Source organism: Drosophila ananassae (genome assembly GCF_017639315.1).
Source record: "Drosophila ananassae strain 14024-0371.13 chromosome Y unlocalized genomic scaffold, ASM1763931v2 tig00000096, whole genome shotgun sequence".
In the NCBI taxonomy this organism is placed as follows: Eukaryota; Metazoa; Arthropoda; class Insecta; order Diptera; family Drosophilidae; genus Drosophila; species Drosophila ananassae.
Window position 1 is genome coordinate 471594 of NW_025319058.1, and position 21197 is coordinate 492790.

Here is a 21197-nt window from a genome sequence, read left to right on the forward strand (position 1 = left end):
GTGCACCACATAAATATTTGGTTAGACTGCAGGAGATCGTCTTTCAAACCATGCTGTTAATCACTTATTCACATGGGTCTGATCTCTTACATTCTATGTTTGGAATTTTTATCGTGTTCAATGCTTGAACATTCTGCAAAGGGCCACAAAAAAGGTGTACATTTTGGATATTTTTAAATTTGTTTTCTTCAATATTAGAAAATTGTTATTATTATAATTGTTCGATGACAATATGTTGTTAATTATATCATTCTATTACATATTTTTAAATATTTTAACATTGTTTAAGTTATTTTATTAGCTCCCATGTTTTTTTTTAAATTAAATTGAAGTTATAAAACCAAAAAGAAAACAAAACTTGCCGATGACTATAATTGCTGATGTTGTTTTGCTGCTCTTGCCGATGCTTTTGTTTCCGTTGTTGCTTTGGCTGCTGTTGCTCCTGATGTTGCTGTCGCTCGGATGTTGCTTCTGCTTAAGGGGCTGCTGCTGCTGTGACTGATGTTGCTTTTGCTGGGGTGCTCACTGCTGCATTGGCTGATGTTTTTTAAATTTTTCGATGAAGGGCCTCGGATACGCCAACACCTTTATAATTTTATTTTTTTATAGTTTCATATGTTATTTATTCCGGTGCTGTCCCGGAAAAAATACCATAGAAAGGAACGATTTTAAACTATGCTCTTTTTTGCCCAGATCGCACCCTTATTTTATGCTCATTGGCATTTACACAATTTTACTTTCTGTGTTCCTTACCTATTGGGGGAAACGACAGTTTTGTTTTTTTTCCATGACTACGATTTTAAACTGGGATCTTCTTTGCCCAGATCGCAGCCTTATTTTATGCCTATTGGCACTTTTATAATTTAATTTTCTGTGTTCCTTACCTCTTGGGGGGAAACGACAGTTTTTTTTTTCTGACTACGATGTTAAACTGGGATCTTCTTTGCCCAGATCGAAGCCTTATATTATGCCTATTGGCATTTTTATAATTTAATTTTCTGCGTTCCTTACCTCTTGGGGGGAAACGACAGTTTTTTCCTGACTACGATTTTAAACTGGGATCTTCTTTGCCCAGATCGCAGCGTCATCTTATGCCTATTGGCATTTTTATAATTTAATTTTCTATGTTCCTTACCTCTTGGGGGGAAACAACAGTTTTTTTTTTTTTTGTTTGACTACGCGATTTTAAACTGGGTTCTTTATTGCCCAGATCGCAGCCTAACCTGAGTCTCTTACCACAGGGGGGAAAACGTCAGGGTGTCCCGAAGGACCACATGATAAGAGGAGCCCCTTATATAAAGGTGTTACTCCAATGAGTTTTCAAATGAAACCTTATTAGTATAGGGGCTCCTCTTAACAAGTGATCCGGCTCGAAGGACCAAATGTTAAGAGGAGCCCCGTAAATATTCGTGATACTCCAATGAGTTCCGTTTAAAAACTGTTTTTATTTCTTAGAATTCTCTTACAAGAAACTTACATGAAAATCTTTAATCTATGTAAAACTACTTATCAACGGACTGCACGCTGACATGCTATGTGACCCTTTCTTAAGTGCTTCAAGTGCACCACATAAATATTTGGTTAGACTGCAGGAGATCGTCTTTCAAACCATGCTGTTAATCACTTATTCACATGGGTCTGATCTCTTACATTCTATGTTTGGAATTTTTATCGTGTTCAATGCTTGAACAGATTGTCTATTATTCAAAAATTTAATTTTACATATGTAGGCTTTTGGTTAATATATCTGCAACATTTTTATTTGAATCTACTTTTACAATATCGATTAAGCCTTTATTATAACTCTCATTTATGTAGTGATAATGAACTTCAATGTGTTTCCAATTTTTTGTAAAGTTTCCGAATTTAGCTATTGCGATTGCTATTGTATTGTATATACATTTTTTCTTTAAATGAATCCATTAATAAATTTGTAGTAAATAATATTTCAGTTACAGACATAGCATTGTATTCAGCAAAAGTTGAACATTTTAAAATTGATTTTTTTTTCTTGAAGATTTTCAATCAACACAATCTCCTGCGAAATCCGAATCTACAGTCCAGAATATCATTATTTAAATTATCACAATAAGTCTGTTTTTAAGTATTTTGCATAAAGCATCTTAAAGGATATTTAAAATGAGTTTCGTTATAGCAGTTTTGGAATCTGCTAAGATAATTCACACTATATACATATATATTCACGTTATACATATATATGTACTATATGTACTTATGTATGTTAATTCTCCTATTAAATTTCTATGTTTTATTTGTTCGGTTGATTCATATGGTTGTTCTAACTTTAAACTTTTTTCCATGGGTGTATCGTATAATCTTGAATTTTCTAACATGTATTTTTCCGCTAAAGACTCTATATATTTCGTTTGACATAATGTCATTTTAGTTCTATTATTATTATAGTCTACATCTATGCTAATATAGCTTGTAATTTTACCTAAGTCTTTCATAGAAAACGTTTTCTTTAAACTAACTTTTACTTCTTCGATTTTGGTCAAGTCCAAAAACTAGTAAGTGAATTGGATCCTTTTTTGCAATATCTACATACATATATGTTAAACAATAATCGTACTAACTTCTTATAAAACCTAGACCTGTTAAGAATTCATTTATCGTATCATACCAAGCTCTTGGGCCTTCTCTGAGACCGTACAGTGCCTTTTGTAATTTGAAACGTTGCACACATCCTTCTTTTCCTTGCATGTAGTATATAAGCAGTGCCGGCGTTACTCAACGCGAGGCCCTGGGCCTGAGTTTTTAATTAAATTTAAGGATCGGCCGACTATATCCTATTGGCATAACTTTGGCGTTTTTTAAGCTAGAATGATGGGACTTTCTGTCTTATTTGGGCAATCTAATCTGTTCTGCTAAATTTTATAACGATCGGCCGACTATATCCGATTGCCGCCATATAACTGAACGATCGGAAATGGCACAACCTTAACTGCAAGGGTATATTAACATCGGCTCCGCCCCAATTTAGCTTTCCATTCTTATTTTATTATACTAACGATTTCATGAAATTCTAAATTTTCTATCATATTTTCTTTTATATTATTAAATTTAATTCTAACTCTTTTATTATCTTCTTCTGTTAGTGTACCAAACAAATATTTGTGAGCTGATCCTACAATATTTATTAATTCCCGTTTTTGTCTATTTTATACGATTTAATGGTTTAAGTGACCATTTCAAAGTAAATTTTCATCTCTATATAAATAAAAATCATTTGCTGTTCGTTAGACGCGCTAAAACTCGAGAACGGCTGAACAGATTTATCTTATCTTGGTCTTGAATTATTCGTGAAGGTCTAGAAAAGGTTTAAAAGGTGAGATAAATTCGAATAATTGCCGGAAAAATCCTCAAACCGCATTTTTCTATTTCCCATACAAACGTTTTCGAAATAAAATGGAGACTACAATAATAGTAGGCGCCGGTACGTGACTCATTGTTTGAGAGCATCTCATTGTTCTCTGCTCAGTTAATTTTATGTGACAAACCGATATAGTTTTTTCTGAAAAATTTTGAAAAAATTGGATAAAATTTTAATTTGAAATTTTCTCACTTCTCAAATTTTGCGGTAAATTTTAAAATACAATTTACGATGCCGAGGAGAAGACGCCCTGACTTAGGTCGTCATAGTCAATTAAATATGCGAAGAGCTACCTTACGTGCTAACCTCACTGATGACCAGAGACAGACAGATCAAGAAAATAGTAGTATTGCTATGTCAGAATTGCGTTCTTTAGTGAGTGACAATGTAGGAGATAGGCTTAGAATGCAACGAGTTCGTGCACCTCAAACACATCAACAGCAAGCTAGACATAATGAAACTGAGCGAATCCGCGGACGCAGTGCTCCTGTGATTCTTGAACGAGCTGCATTCCACTATGTTCCGGCAATTGATTATTGTGCCGACAAATCAGTAAAAAGTGGGGAAATGAAAACAATTTTGTAAATTAGTAAATATTGTAAAGCGTTAAGGTGTTAAGGTTATTAAGGTGTAATATTGTAAGTACACTGGTGAATCTACTGGATTATGTTGCGCTGAAGGCAAAGTAAAATTGCCACAATTGGTCCCACCATTAGATCCTTTACGCTCTTTAGTTTCTGGGATTGGAAATGATTCGAAGCCCTTCTTGACCAACATTCAGAAATATAACAACTGTTTCCGGATGACATCATTTAGTGCTACACATATTGTACAAGACAATTTTATGCCCACTTTTAAGGTGTTATATAAAAATATTCAAGTTTGTTTTAAAATATATATATAGGAAATAATTAATGCCCAAATTTTGAAAAATCACAGATACCAGGACAATTTTATCACTTACTGGGAACTCTGATACCACTACCTGTTGCAGATCATCAATTTTTACAAATTTATTTTATGGGCAATTCAGATGCGGAAATTAATAATCGTTGAAGAAAACCATTGTCCAACAATTACAAATGTTTCTTCATGATCAAACATGATCAAAATAGCATTGGATCGGATGCCATCTGATAGCCATAATACTGGAAGACTGACTTTGAAAAGACTGATGAACAACGTCATTGAGGCGACAATCATAAAAGGAAAATGCAAAGGAGAGGATGTCTTCATCCCGCGGATACCAATGATTCCAACGGACACACCAATCGATTTTAAACGCTTACAATTTCCAGTACGTCTGGATTTTGCGATGACCATAAATAAATCGCAAGGACAATCGTTAGAAGTTTGTTGAATCAACTTGGAGTTTCCCTGTTTCGCGCGTCGGAAAACCGTCTTCTTGGTTTATTTACGCACCACAAAACAAAACAAAAAATATAGTTTATGAGAAAGCTTTAAATTAATTAACAGACTGTATTTTAACAGTGTGTGTCTGTGAATATCAAATTTAAATCTTATAAATAGCCAGTATTTCAGGAAAACTCTGTTTTGTAAGTAAGCAACATGATGTATCGAAAATAATAAGAAAACTTAATAGTTTTATTCAATAAATGAAGTTGAATAAAATAAGAGGGTACTCTTTAATTTTTGGGATTGAAAATGATTAAAATTATAGCTCTAGGAAACTTAATTTTAGCTATCTTCAGTTCTTACTGTATCAGATAATTTTTTTAAGTTTGAAAAATTTTAAATTTTGTCACAAAAGAAGATTCTGAACGCAACAAAAAAAAAAAAACAACAGCTGGCAGTACGAAGTCTGCCGGGTCAGCTAGTATTTTATAAATTCTTGGTATGTATTTAATATTTATACCCTTAATTATAATACCCTCTATTATAATTTTGGTCAATAGTGTGCAACGCAGTAAAGGAGACATCTCGGACTCTATAAAGTATATATATTCTTGATCAGGATCACCTCCTGACTCTATATAAGCATGTCTTACTGTCCGTCTGCCCGTCTAGGCAAGCAAGTCTCTCAGTTTTAAAGCTATCGAGTTGAAACTTTGCATCCTCCTTTTGGTTGCAGGCAGTATATAAGTCAGAACGGGATCGGTCGACTATATCCTATAGCTGCCATTTAACTGATTGATCGGAAATGCCATATCTTTGTTAATTTTTTTAGAAGGGGGTTATTTAAAATATCTTATGTAGGAAATTTAATAAGGATCGGCCGACTAAGTCCTATAGCTGTCATAGACCGATCGGAATTGTCATAACTTTGTGTTGTTTTTTAACTTAGAAAAATGGGGCTTTGTACAGATTCCAGGCAAAATATTCTGATAATCAGCTGAAGACCCCCGCCCCAGCTACTGCAATTCCTGCAGCTCCAACTCAAGCTCGACTTCCCAGTTTGGCATTACCAAAATTCAGTGAAAATTATTCGGAGTTCAAAAACTTTATTTCGAAAAATATTTAAAATTTCGAAAAATTACACAGGCCAACAGCAAAAAATCTCCACGCACAATTTCACCTGCTCCATAACCTTTAAGCTCCCCTGAACCAAAGTCCAGAACAAACATAGGTTTTATCACCCACAGTTTCCGCGGTACACCTTAGAGAAGAAATTGATCAAATTTTACCTTATATTGAATTATGTAGGCCGTGAAATGGCGATGACCATCATTGTTTCTAGTAAATATGATTTTTGAAATGTATGTGTACCAACTAAAATGAATAAATGGTATCTAGCAGTTACCATATCTTTGGAATATTCATCCAAAGATGAAATCTCAGATTTTCTACATTAATTTTTGGTGTTCTATGATTTTTTTCCAAACATTTTCCCATGGAAGATTTTTATTTTCTTATTAAAATCAGTAGATCATAACATGTTTTAATTTTGGATTTAAGGAAAAACACGAAATAATTTTATTGAATTTATTATAGGTGGTTAAACAATATTTTCGTCAATTAAATTGGAGTTTTTAATCGCATATTTTCTACAAGTCATGGCAATCTACAATTTCTTTAAAACTTTACTAAACCAGCTGAACCTACAATAGATACGTTTTGAACATAGAAACAGTTTTACATAGCCATGACTTTAAGAAAATATGAGATTAAAAACTCCAATTTAATTGACGAAAATATAATAAAAAGCTTCCATAGAAAAATTTTTGGGGAAAAATCATAGAAGACCAAAAATTAATGTAGAAAATCTGAGATTTCAACTTTGGATGAGTATTCCAAAGATATGGTAACTGCTAGATACCATTTTTTAATTTTAGTTGGTACACATACATTTCAAAAATGATATCCGCTGGATAATGCGCCCCGCTTCAAAGTTGGCGGCTTTGGATTTGAGTGAAGAAGTTCTTCACGGAGGTGGGGATGTCGCGGATCGATTATCGATAGTTAGTATTTAAGTAGAATTTTGTTATTGTGCACTCGTGAAGAGGTTGGGCACACTAGGATAGAAACTAATGGCGCGTGTGGTGAATTTGTCGTTGTTGTGATAGAGTGTGGGAGGTTAAACTGCGGTAAGCTTTGTAATTTATTATTCTTTCTTACCCTAACATGTATCCCCATAGAATAAAACATAAGTTGTACGCATACACATTGGCTTGTGTTTTGGAAGCGGGTTGCCCCATCGCCGCCGTACATTTGTTTAAGGCATCTCCCACACGAGAGACGACAAATATATTTATACAATTCAACACGCCTCCTTAAATTTATAATTTAGATTACTTTATTTACTTCATTTATACTTCATTTGTTTACCATTAACTTTTTACAGTTTGACTTATAATAGTTTACAAGTTGTTACAATAATTTTAGCGATTGTGTTAAGAGGAGCCCCGTAAATATTCGTGATACTCCAATGAGTTCCGTTTAAAAACTGTTTTTATTTCTTACAATTCTCTTACAAGAAACATACATGAAAATCTTAAATCTATGTAAAACTACTTATCAACGGACTGCACGCTGACATGCTATGTGACCCTTTTTTAAGTGCTTCAAGTGCACCACATAAATATTTGGTTAGACTGCAGGAGATCGTCTTTCAAACCATGCTGTTAATCACTTATTCACATGGGTCTGATCTCTTACATTCTATGTTTGGAATTTTTATCGTGTTCAATGCTTGAACATTCTGCAAAGGGCCACAAAAAAGGTGTACATTTTGGATATTTTTAAATTTGTTTTCTTCAATATTAGAAAATTGTTATTATTATAATTGTTCGATGACAATATGTTGTTAATTATATCATTCTATTACATATTTTTAAATATTTTAACATTGTTTAAGTTATTTTATTAGCTCCCATGTTTTTTTTTAAATTAAATTGAAGTTATAAAACCAAAAAGAAAACAAAACTTGCCGATGACTATAATTGCTGATGTTGTTTTGCTGCTCTTGCCGATGCTTTTGTTTCCGTTGTTGCTTTGGCTGCTGTTGCTCCTGATGTTGCTGTCGCTCGGATGTTGCTTCTGCTTAAGGGGCTGCTGCTGCTGTGACTGATGTTGCTTTTGCTGGGGTGCTCACTGCTGCATTGGCTGATGTTTTTTAAATTTTTCGATGAAGGGCCTCGGATACGCCAACACCTTTATAATTTTATTTTTTTATAGTTTCATATGTTATTTATTCCGGTGCTGTCCCGGAAAAAATACCATAGAAAGGAACGATTTTAAACTATGCTCTTTTTTGCCCAGATCGCACCCTTATTTTATGCTCATTGGCATTTACACAATTTTACTTTCTGTGTTCCTTACCTATTGGGGGAAACGACAGTTTTGTTTTTTTTCCATGACTACGATTTTAAACTGGGATCTTCTTTGCCTAGATCGCAGCCTTATTTTATGCCTATTGGCACTTTTATAATTTAATTTTCTGCGTTCCTTACCTCTTGGGGGGAAACGACAGTTTTTTCCTGACTACGATTTTAAACTGGGATCTTCTTTGCCCAGATCGCAGCGTCATCTTATGCCTATTGGCATTTTTATAATTTAATTTTCTATGTTCCTTACCTCTTGGGGGGAAACAACAGTTTTTTTTTTTTTTGTTTGACTACGCGATTTTAAACTGGGTTCTTTATTGCCCAGATCGCAGCCTAACCTGAGTCTCTTACCACAGGGGGGAAAACGTCAGGGTGTCCCGAAGGACCACATGATAAGAGGAGCCCCTTATATAAAGGTGTTACTCCAATGAGTTTTCAAATGAAACCTTATTAGTATAGGGGCTCCTCTTAACAAGTGATCCGGCTCGAAGGACCAAATGTTAAGAGGAGCCCCGTAAATATTCGTGATACTCCAATGAGTTCCGTTTAAAAACTGTTTTTATTTCTTAGAATTCTCTTACAAGAAACTTACATGAAAATCTTTAATCTATGTAAAACTACTTATCAACGGACTGCACGCTGACATGCTATGTGACCCTTTCTTAAGTGCTTCAAGTGCACCACATAAATATTTGGTTAGACTGCAGGAGATCGTCTTTCAAACCATGCTGTTAATCACTTATTCACATGGGTCTGATCTCTTACATTCTATGTTTGGAATTTTTATCGTGTTCAATGCTTGAACAGATTGTCTATTATTCAAAAATTTAATTTTACATATGTAGGCTTTTGGTTAATATATCTGCAACATTTTTATTTGAATCTACTTTTACAATATCGATTAAGCCTTTATTATAACTCTCATTTATGTAGTGATAATGAACTTCAATGTGTTTCCAATTTTTTGTAAAGTTTCCGAATTTAGCTATTGCGATTGCTATTGTATTGTATATACATTTTTTCTTTAAATGAATCCATTAATAAATTTGTAGTAAATAATATTTCAGTTACAGACATAGCATTGTATTCAGCAAAAGTTGAACATTTTAAAATTGATTTTTTTTTCTTGAAGATTTTCAATCAACACAATCTCCTGCGAAATCCGAATCTACAGTCCAGAATATCATTATTTAAATTATCACAATAAGTCTGTTTTTAAGTATTTTGCATAAAGCATCTTAAAGGATATTTAAAATGAGTTTCGTTATAGCAGTTTTGGAATCTGCTAAGATAATTCACACTATATACATATATATTCACGTTATACATATATATGTACTATATGTACTTAAGTATGTTAATTCTCCTATTAAATTTCTATATTTTATTTGTTCGGTTGATTCATATGGTTGTTCTAACTTTAAACTTTTTTCCATGGGTGTATCGTATAATCTTGAATTTTCTAACATGTATTTTTCCGCTAAAGACTCTATATATTTCGTTTGACATAATGTCATTTTAGTTCTATTATTATTATAGTCTACATCTATGCTAATATAGCTTGTAATTTTACCTAAGTCTTTCATAGAAAACGTTTTCTTTAAACTAACTTTTACTTCTTCGATTTTGGTCAAGTCCAAAAACTAGTAAGTGAATTGGATCCTTTTTTGCAATATCTACATACATATATGTTAAACAATAATCGTACTAACTTCTTATAAAACCTAGACCTGTTAAGAATTCATTTATCGTATCATACCAAGCTCTTGGGCCTTCTCTGAGACCGTACAGTGCCTTTTGTAATTTGAAACGTTGCACACATCCTTCTTTTCCTTGCATGTAGTATATAAGCAGTGCCGGCGTTACTCAACGCGAGGCCCTGGGCCTGAGTTTTTAATTAAATTTAAGGATCGGCCGACTATATCCTATTGGCATAACTTTGGCGTTTTTTAAGCTAGAATGATGGGACTTTCTGTCTTATTTGCGCAATCTAATCTGTTCTGCTAAATTTTATAACGATCGGCCGACTATATCCGATTGCCGCCATATAACTGAACGATCGGAAATGGCACAACCTTAACTGCAAGGGTATATTAACATCGGCTCCGCCCCAATTTAGCTTTCCATTCTTATTTTATTATACTAACGATTTCATGAAATTCTAAATTTTCTATCATATTTTCTTTTATATTATTAAATTTAATTCTAACTCTTTTATTATCTTCTTCTGTTAGTGTACCAAACAAATATTTGTGAGCTGATTCTACAATATTTATTAATTCCCGTTTTTGTCTATTTTATACGATTTAATGGTTTAAGTGACCATTTCAAAGTAAATTTTCATCTCTATATAAATAAAAATCATTTGCTGTTCGTTAGACGCGCTAAAACTCGAGAACGGCTGAACAGATTTATCTTATCTTGGTCTTGAATTATTCGTGAAGGTCTAGAAAAGGTTTAAAAGGTGAGATAAATTCGAATAATTGCCGGAAAAATCCTCAAACCGCATTTTTCTATTTCCCATACAAACGTTTTCGAAATAAAATGGAGACTACAATAATAGTAGGCGCCGGTACGTGACTCATTGTTTGAGAGCATCTCATTGTTCTCAGCTCAGTTAATTTTATGTGACAAACCGATATAGTTTTTTCTGAAAAATTTTGAAAAAATTGGATAAAATTTTAATTTGAAATTTTCTCACTTCTCAAATTTTGCGGTAAATTTTAAAATACAATTTACGATGCCGAGGAGAAGACGCCCTGACTTAGGTCGTCATAGTCAATTAAATATGCGAAGAGCTACCTTACGTGCTAACCTCACTGATGACCAGAGACAGACAGATCAAGAAAATAGTAGTATTGCTATGTCAGAATTGCGTTCTTTAGTGAGTGACAATGTAGGAGATAGGCTTAGAATGCAACGAGTTCGTGCACCTCAAACACATCAACAGCAAGCTAGACATAATGAAACTGAGCGAATCCGCGGACGCAGTGCTCCTGTGATTCTTGAACGAGCTGCATTCCACTATGTTCCGGCAATTGATTATTGTGCCGACAAATCAGTAAAAAGTGGGGAAATGAAAACAATTTTGTAAATTAGTAAATATTGTAAAGCGTTAAGGTGTTAAGGTTATTAAGGTGTAATATTGTAAGTACACTGGTGAATCTACTGGATTATGTTGCGCTGAAGGCAAAGTAAAATTGCCACAATTGGTCCCACCATTAGATCCTTTACGCTCTTTAGTTTCTGGGATTGGAAATGATTCGAAGCCCTTCTTGACCAACATTCAGAAATATAACAACTGTTTCCGGATGACATCATTTAGTGCTACACATATTGTACAAGACAATTTTATGCCCACTTTTAAGGTGTTATATAAAAATATTCAAGTTTGTTTTAAAATATATATATAGGAAATAATTAATGCCCAAATTTTGAAAAATCACAGATACCAGGACAATTTTATCACTTACTGGGAACTCTGATACCACTACCTGTTGCAGATCATCAATTTTTACAAATTTATTTTATGGGCAATTCAGATGCGGAAATTAATAATCGTTGAAGAAAACCATTGTCCAACAATTACAAATGTTTCTTCATGATCAAACATGATCAAAATAGCATTGGATCGGATGCCATCTGATAGCCATAATACTGGAAGACTGACTTTGAAAAGACTGATGAACAACGTCATTGAGGCGACAATCATAAAAGGAAAATGCAAAGGAGAGGATGTCTTCATCCCGCGGATACCAATGATTCCAACGGACACACCAATCGATTTTAAACGCTTACAATTTCCAGTACGTCTGGATTTTGCGATGACCATAAATAAATCGCAAGGACAATCGTTAGAAGTTTGTTGAATCAACTTGGAGTTTCCCTGTTTCGCGCGTCGGAAAACCGTCTTCTTGGTTTATTTACGCACCACAAAACAAAACAAAAAATATAGTTTATGAGAAAGCTTTAAATTAATTAACAGACTGTATTTTAACAGTGTGTGTCTGTGAATATCAAATTTAAATCTTATAAATAGCCAGTATTTCAGGAAAACTCTGTTTTGTAAGTAAGCAACATGATGTATCGAAAATAATAAGAAAACTTAATAGTTTTATTCAATAAATGAAGTTGAATAAAATAAGAGGGTACTCTTTAATTTTTGGGATTGAAAATGATTAAAATTATAGCTCTAGGAAACTTAATTTTAGCTATCTTCAGTTCTTACTGTATCAGATAATTTTTTTAAGTTTGAAAAATTTTAAATTTTGTCACAAAAGAAGATTCTGAACGCAACAAAAAAAAAAAACAACAGCTGGCAGTACGAAGTCTGCCGGGTCAGCTAGTATTTTATAAATTCTTGGTATGTATTTAATATTTATACCCTTAATTATAATACCCTCTATTATAATTTTGGTCAATAGTGTGCAACGCAGTAAAGGAGACATCTCGGACTCTATAAAGTATATATATTCTTGATCAGGATCACCTCCTGACTCTATATAAGCATGTCTTACTGTCCGTCTGCCCGTCTAGGCAAGCAAGTCTCTCAGTTTTAAAGCTATCGAGTTGAAACTTTGCATCCTCCTTTTGGTTGCAGGCAGTATATAAGTCAGAACGGGATCGGTCGACTATATCCTATAGCTGCCATTTAACTGATTGATCGGAAATGCCATATCTTTGTTAATTTTTTTAGAAGGGGGTTATTTAAAATATCTTATGTAGGAAATTTGATAAGGATCGGCCGACTAAGTCCTATAGCTGTCATAGACCGATCGGAATTGTCATAACTTTGTGTTGTTTTTTAACTTAGAAAAATGGGGCTTTGTACAGATTCCAGGCAAAATATTCTGATAATCAGCTGAAGACCCCCGCCCCAGCTACTGCAATTCCTGCAGCTCCAACTCAAGCTCGACTTCCCAGTTTGGCATTACCAAAATTCAGTGAAAATTATTCGGAGTTCAAAAACTTTATTTCGAAAAATATTTAAAATTTCGAAAAATTACACAGGCCAACAGCAAAAAATCTCCACGCACAATTTCACCTGCTCCATAACCTTTAAGCTCCCCTGAACCAAAGTCCAGAACAAACATAGGTTTTATCACCCACAGTTTCCGCGGTACACCTTAGAGAAGAAATTGATCAAATTTTACCTTATATTGAATTATGTAGGCCGTGAAATGGCGATGACCATCATTGTTTCTAGTAAATATGATTTTTGAAATGTATGTGTACCAACTAAAATGAATAAATGGTATCTAGCAGTTACCATATCTTTGGAATATTCATCCAAAGATGAAATCTCAGATTTTCTACATTAATTTTTGGTGTTCTATGATTTTTTTCCAAACATTTTCCCATGGAAGATTTTTATTTTCTTATTAAAATCAGTAGATCATAACATGTTTTAATTTTGGATTTAAGGAAAAACACGAAATAATTTTATTGAATTTATTATAGGTGGTTAAACAATATTTTCGTCAATTAAATTGGAGTTTTTAATCGCATATTTTCTACAAGTCATGGCAATCTACAATTTCTTTAAAACTTTACTAAACCAGCTGAACCTACAATAGATACGTTTTGAACATAGAAACAGTTTTACATAGCCATGACTTTAAGAAAATATGAGATTAAAAACTCCAATTTAATTGACGAAAATATAATAAAAAGCTTCCATAGAAAAATTTTTGGGGAAAAATCATAGAAGACCAAAAATTAATGTAGAAAATCTGAGATTTCAACTTTGGATGAGTATTCCAAAGATATGGTAACTGCTAGATACCATTTTTTAATTTTAGTTGGTACACATACATTTCAAAAATGATATGTACTAGAAACAATAATGGTCATCGCCATTACACGGCATACATAATTCAATATATGGTAAAATTTGATCGATTTCTTCTCTTAGGTGTACCGCGGAAACTGTGGGTGATAGAACCTATGTTTGTTTTGGACTTTGGTTCAGGGGAGCCTAAAGGTTATGGAGCAGGTAAAATTATGCGTGGAGGAAAAAAAAAGTTGAAAATTGTCGGCCTGTGTTATTACTGAAAAACAAATTCAAGACGAACAAAATTTTAGGTAAAGAAAATAATAAAACTTAAAATAAAATAAAAAAACTAAGAACAAAAAAAAGGAAGAAAATAACAAGCAATATTTTGTAACCATAATTAAACGGTATTTGCAGTGGTGCAGTAAAATTTGATATCTCAAAAACGCGAAGCAAGCGCGCTGCAGGTTCTGCTCACAGCGACTAGTGTTCGAAAATGTAAAAATTAATGTAGAAAATCTGAGATTTCAACTTTGGATGAGTATTCCAAAGATATGGTAACTGCTAGATACCATTTTTTAATTTTAGTTGGTACACATACATTTCAAAAATGATATGTACTAGAAACAATGATGGTCATCGCCATTACACGGCCTACATAATTCAATATATGGTAAAATTTGATCGATTTCTTCTCTTAGGTGTACCGCAGAAACTGTGGGTGATAGAACCTATGTTTGTTTTGGACTTTGGTTCAGGGGAGCCTAAAGGTTATGGAGCAGGTAAAATTATGCGTGGAGGAAAAAAAAAGTTGAAAATTGTCGGCCTGTGTAATTAATAAAATAACAACGCCCTATATTCATAATTTCTTAAAGGCAAATAATAGCAATTTAATCAGAACACCAATTTTAGAAACTGTTTCACAGCCTCAAACATCTACAGGTCATAGACAGGTACAGAGACCAGAAAACAGACAACAGGAGTTTTTAGCTAATAGAAATATGAAGGGAGCTCAGTTAGAAGAACATATTGAGCAGAGAATCAACTAAAAGCTATCAGCAATATTAAATCAATTAAATTTCAGTAATGCACCGACTGATTTCGCTGAGATATAGTGAAGTGCATGAAGGAATTTTCGGGAGAGCCCACAGAATTTAGTTCGTGGAAAAAAACGGTAGATCGAGTGCTAGAAGCCTACGCGAGCAAAAAAGGCACCCCCAAATATTTTTCAATTTTGCAGACCATTCGCAATAACACTGATCATGCTGATGAAGTCCAAGATTCTTACAACATCCCCCTAAACTGTGAAGCAATTGCTAGATGCCTAACATTGCATTTTGCCGATAAACGTGACTTGAGTACTTTAGAATATCAACTGACAACAAAGATACAACACGGAAATCAGACAGTTGAGGAATTTTAATAAAATATTTACAAGCATCACTTCAGAAATACCGACCAAAAACATTTGAATAATCCCATACCCTTTAAGCCAATACCTTTACCACGGAGATCGATACCATTTAATAATGTACTGTATCGACACCAGAAATTCAATCCCAATCAAATACCCCCTTCGGTCCCACCGAGAAGTTTCAACGAAAAGACAATTATAGTCAAAATAAAAGGAGAAAAGTGTGATTCAGTAAACGTTATTACACCCCGGACAACTCATTTGGCAGAATCACAGAAGACAGAATTCAAAAATCTTTTAAGCAATTACCCGGAAATTTTTTCAAACCAAATGAAAAACTGACATTTGCAACCAAGGTAGAAGCAGAAATAAGAACAACAAATGAAAATCCTTCAGTGATTGTAATGGACCAAAAATATTCAGTGACTGACCAATGTATTTTAAATATCCTTACAAATCAAAGCAGTTTTGGAATTTACAAAATTTCCAACATCTCTTACATCAGTAGTAGGAACATCTCTCGCATCAGTTGGAAATACTAAGATTGCTAAAGGTAAATATAGTGGATAGATAGTGAACAGCTCAGTGATACAAATTTGTGTTACAGTGAGAAAGCAACCTGTAGTGTGATCTCTACCGGCCGGTTAGTCTCGCGCACTTCGCGTAGCGTGTTCTCGCTTTTCATCAATGTGGCACGTTGACACTGGAATTGTCAAAGGCAACCGGTCAGAAAGGGGACTGAAAAATGAGTGGAAAGAGATCGAATGTAAGAGGTCGAGTACACGTGGCAAACTAAACTCAAACTGATGACGTAACAGAGCCATAAGCAGAATCGGCTAACGCAGCAGTTACCACAGTAGCCAAGCTTGGGACTCACTTATCCTTGTGTTGTATGCATGGGTCATTATAGGAAGCATCCACTGTAGCAATACAATATTGTGCTACAGTGTTGTTATATAAACATAATGCCCCGGCCAAATATTGTATGCAAACAACGCATACAAGTGAGCCATGCATACTTACACCCTTACGCTCAGGCCGCTATCAGCCTTATATACGAGCATAGAAATATATATGTATATGAATATAACCGCGACTGATCGCTGCCGAGCATTTGTACGCAGCGCAGCCGCGAGCAATAGAATATTAATTCACTCTGGATTTGACTATTAAAGAATACAGAACGACATGGCCAAAGACCCAAAACACAATATCTATATAAAGATTATATTTTGTCTTTAAAGTTTACATGGCGACCGTGACACCGATTGTGCCAGGAGACGACAAAAAAAAAAAAAACAAAGTGACAAACAAACATAATTACAAAATAAAAAAGTATAAATATATATAATAAAATATTTATATATATAAAAACAAGAAGAAAAAGAAGCGCACCGGAAAACAAGTTCAACTACTTAGACAGAGAAGACTTATTAAGCATCTCTTAAAGCAGCAAGGACGTAGCAGGAGAGCAGTAACGCAACAAGGGCTGGACATATCCGTACCAATGCCTAAGTTGCCTTTAATATTAAGGAATTCTACCCAAGCCGATGCGCGAAAGCTCTGCTTGAAAAAATATTAACCACTGTTAGGCTGTATACTAAAACCATATAACTTATGTTGATTTATATACAGCAAAACATTGTAAATCAGTTCTTCCTCTTTTCCTTAATTTTTACAAATAAACCCAACGCAATTGCGCACGGGAATTAAAGATTTTGTCCTTCTCTTAATTTTTTTTAATGAATAATAGCATTAATAAGTTAAACTTCAATAATAAAAATAAGCCAAATATATTTGGCATAAAATTTGGAATTTTAGAACAAACCCCAACTATAGGTTTAATAGAGACGAAAACTGTCGATTCCACGGCAAACGTCATAAACAAAATAGAAACAGAAAAGTAGGTATGGAAACGGTTACCCTATTGTTATTAATAATCGTCGTTGTAATGTTAGTGAACGTGTTTATCAAATTATACAAATTATATAATAAATGCTTGCGCAAAAGATTCCAAAGTCAAGCTAATGTCTTGGATAAAATCTAAAAAAAAAAATTTTTTTTTAAAATACACATTGCAACTTCAATTATGATCAAAGGTAACAAATATAAAAATATTCTCCATTTAAAACAAAACAATAAAGATGACCACCATAGAAGCCATTAGAAAGGTTTACGAAAGGGATGCTTATTTTAAAGAACATGTTCAACAAATAGTCCCAACGACTCCAATAAGCATAAAACAATTAGAATACCTTCTAATTGAAACATTTAATTTCGAAAATTCAATTTGCTCAAAAACACAAAACGCGATTGTATTAAGCACCATTCCAGGTGTCCAAATAAAATCAGTACTGGAAAAACATGAAACGTTAGGCAAAACACTTGTTATGGTAGTATTCAGAAAATAATTCTCCATATTAACAAAAATGCAATGGAATGAATTATTCTTCGAATTGAATAAATTAAAAACCTATTTTGACAAATCATATAAATCTTTATCTCAAAATCGTACAATTCAACAGAATACCATACACAAACACGCCGAAATATTAGTAGCCCGTTTCAATAAAGCGTGGATATTAATATATATTCAGAGAGATCGATTAGATAAAAATCGATGGTCACAAGTTTCAAAGTTCCTAACAAGATTGCGATCTAACCTAATAAATGTAAAAGATATGACTTGGATATTTCAGTGCCAAGTATCTTAAACACACCCTTAACAGTAGAACCTGGGGACGAATTAGAAACGCGAGAACTACCAACCACAGACCAAGTAGAGTTGGAAGATTTAGACTCTGATAGATTAGAAATAGAAGAAAAAGACCTAAACAATCTAACTATACCCGCAGTTCTCTGGCAATCTGAATTATCAGACCAAGACGCAGAAGATATAGATTCCAACAACATAATAGACCAAAAACCAATTATAATGGCAGACGAAACAATTGCCCAACGGGCATACATAAAAGATATTTCAAATGCCATCCCAGAGTTCAATGGCCAAAAACCAAATCTTCAAAGATTTATCACAGCCTTGAATTTGGTGAATTTAACAAAAGGCACATTTGAACATATAGCGGTTGAAGTAATCAAATCAAAAATTGTAGGATCAACCCTATATAAAGTCCAAAATGAAACCACTATAAATGGAGAAACATCAGATGTCATCAAAGCAAAAATGTCAAAAACACTTCAAAAAGGTAAAACAGCTGAAAAGTTCACAACTGAAATCGAAAACTTGCGAAAGCTTCTTGAAGCATCGTATATCGATGAGGGGTTGCCTGCCGAACATGCTGATAAATTCAGCACAAAAGAGGCAATCACTAAAAATCATAGCTTGCAAATAACTGTTAACCGATTCGAGCGGTCTCAAAATAAGTGTTTGTCTGAGAGCAACCGATTGAGTTGCTCGTATAAAAATTTTGCTCGCGCTCAGTCAAAGCACACTTTTTTCTGTTTTCGTTTGGTCTGCTCATTCTAGGACCGTTTGCTTGCGTTCGACGATTCAAAAGGTCTTTTGTGCATGTATGTGTGTATGTGAAGTTTAGTGGGCTAAACTTGTCAATTTGCTTTGTAAATCTCTCGTGTAAACCGTGATTCATCAAATTTATTGAAAATGGGACGAGAACTTAATAAAAAAGTGCATCAATTTTTTATATTTAACAAAATGGACAGCAAAGTTGTCCAAAGTTTAGTTGTTAAGCTTAACTCAAAATACATGAATTTAAAAGGAAAACATTAATTTTTTAATTAAAATAATCAATATATTAGTTCGAAATTGGAAAATTCACGTTTAAAATTTTAATAAGTTTTTTCGTCAAATTTCATGTACCATGTGCCACTGTGCAGCGAAACGAAAACAAATTATTGATAAGACTTTTTGCGCTGACTTTTTCAGTCAATCGGTCTTTTACTGAGTCTCTCTGTGCGAGTGTCACTCAAATCTCTCATTGAGCGATGTTCGGTAGATGAGAGTTTCATGATTTGCTCATTGTAATTCGTTCAACAGAAAACCGAAACAAAACAAAACAAAGCCTGCTGCTCAGAGAGGAACCGAAACGGCATGCTTTGTTTCGGTTGCTCTCGCAAACAGAGCGTAAGCAAAAAAAACGGTTAACAGTTATTTGCAAGCTATGCTAAAAATAGACTAGACTAAAAATTGTGAACATGGACGCCTTAAAACAGTACTAGAAGCAGGTAATTTTTCAACAATGAACGAAGCCATCGCTAAGTACATACAATGTAGTACCGACATGACAGGCAATCCAAGTACAATCCTATATAACCGAAGAGGACAACCCCACCACAATAACAACTTCAGAGGAACTTACCGCGGAAGAGGTTACGGAAGAGGTTATTATAACAGTAATTACCACCAAAACAACGGTTATAACCAAAATAATGGGTATAACCCAAACTATAATAACCACACCAATAATTATAGAGGTCGTGGAAATTCTAGAGATAACAACCGTGGTGGAAATAACGGCTACAATAACAGTAACACTGGTGGAAATACCAATTCCCAAGTTCGAACTGTTGAATCCCAGCCGGAAAACTAAAGACTTCCCTTAAGAAAAAGCCACAAAACTTACAACTGTATAAAATAAACCTCAGCCTCAATATTTATGTAACCATTAAAAATTACGTTACAAAAACATTCCTAACTCCCTAACATCCCTGGTATAGGAGAAGGTACTATTCAATCTCAAGGTTTAACTTTTGTAGAAATTCAAACAGGAAAATTCATAATTCCATTTCATTTTCATTTAGTAAGCAATGACTTCCCAGCACGATCCAAAGTAGTGAGACAAATTAATATAATAATCACCCACAAAGAAGTCCTTATTAAAAATCAGTGTATAGATGAAGGCATCATTATAGCCGGCACTATAACTGATTCAAGCAACACATTTGTCCGAATATTAAATACGACCGATAAAAATAAAATGATAAACATTTTCAAAATAAAGTACGAACCATTGGAAAATTATCAAATTGTCCAAAGCAACGAAACTAAAACCAGAAAAGAAGATGTCCTTTCAAAATTAAGGAAAAATGTTCATACAATGTATTAAAGCACCCTCACCAAACTATGAACCGAATTTACGAACCAATCTCAGCAAATAATTTCTATAAACAGAAGCTGAGATTAAAAGATTTTACACCAGTCTACATTAAAAACTATCGAACACCACATAGCCAAAAAGACTACCTTATGAGTAAAAATAGCACCAAATTCATTCCATAGAATGATGACATTAGCATTTTTGGGATTAGAACCATCCTAAGCTTTCCTTTATATGGACGACTTAGTAGTTATAGGTTGTTCAGAAAATCATATGATACAAAATCTAACCAATGTATTCAATCTATGTAGAAAACACAACCTTAAGTTACACCCTGAAAAATGCTCTTTCTTTATGCACGAGAAAGAAATTTTACCAGATGATAAAAAATTTAACGTAATAACAAATTATCCTGTTCCGTCCGATGCAGATAAATCTAGAAGATTCGTAGCCTTTTGCAATTATTACAGACGTTTCATACCAAATTTCTCGTATTATTCAAGACACCTTACCCATTTGTGCAAGAAAAACATAAAATTCAACTGGACTACTGAGTGTCAAGAAGCTTTTGAATATCTTAAAAACGCACTAGTCCAACCCACACTATAAATATACCCAGATTTTAATAAAGAATTTTGTATAACAACAGATGCTAGTAAGCAGGCATGCGGTGCAGTTCTAACCCAATCATATGATGGGATAGACCTCCCGGTAGCATACGCCTCAAGAACATTTACAAAAGGCGAAAGTAATAAGT